General features: G+C 35.2%; 1 protein-coding gene across 3 annotated transcripts in view; it reads right to left on the bottom strand.

Annotated features, from left to right (window-relative positions):
- LOC134540265 (uncharacterized) overlaps positions 1 to 455 on the bottom strand; it is a 112,073-nt gene that overhangs the window by 37,216 nt on the left and 74,402 nt on the right. The window lies entirely within an intron of this gene.

Below are 455 nucleotides of genomic sequence, written 5' to 3'. Positions count from 1 at the left end.
CTGCAACACAGCGGACAGCTGCACTTCATGTGCCAATACCACCCTAGTAGCACCAACAGATACGATAATGCACAAGCTAATAAACCACTGTAAAATTTCAACTACCCTCTTTTATCGCATTATCGTCGCACCAATATTTTAGGGCGTTAAAATTAGGATAAAAAAAACTCTCGCGTAAACGTTGCATGATGTTTTTGGTCCTGCTATTAAATTCCAAGCACTTAGTGTCGGTATTTTTTTTCTCTATAAAACTATGTATTTTAAAGTAGTAATTTAATAGTTATTTGGACATTATCACTTACTTATTTAATTAACTGTATGCTTACGGCCCCTTGTTGTGGTAGCCACTTGAACTCTGTAAGCATACGGCTCACTATAACATGACCCAAGTTATGGTAACCAAATTATTCTGTACTATCATGAGCATACAATAAAAACAAATATTTAATGGGATT

This window comes from Bacillus rossius, chromosome 1, assembly GCF_032445375.1.
Source record: "Bacillus rossius redtenbacheri isolate Brsri chromosome 1, Brsri_v3, whole genome shotgun sequence".
Lineage (NCBI taxonomy): Eukaryota > Metazoa > Arthropoda > Insecta > Phasmatodea > Bacillidae > Bacillus > Bacillus rossius.
Note: the sequence above shows the minus strand (reverse complement) of the source record. Positions and strands in the feature narration are given on the sequence as shown.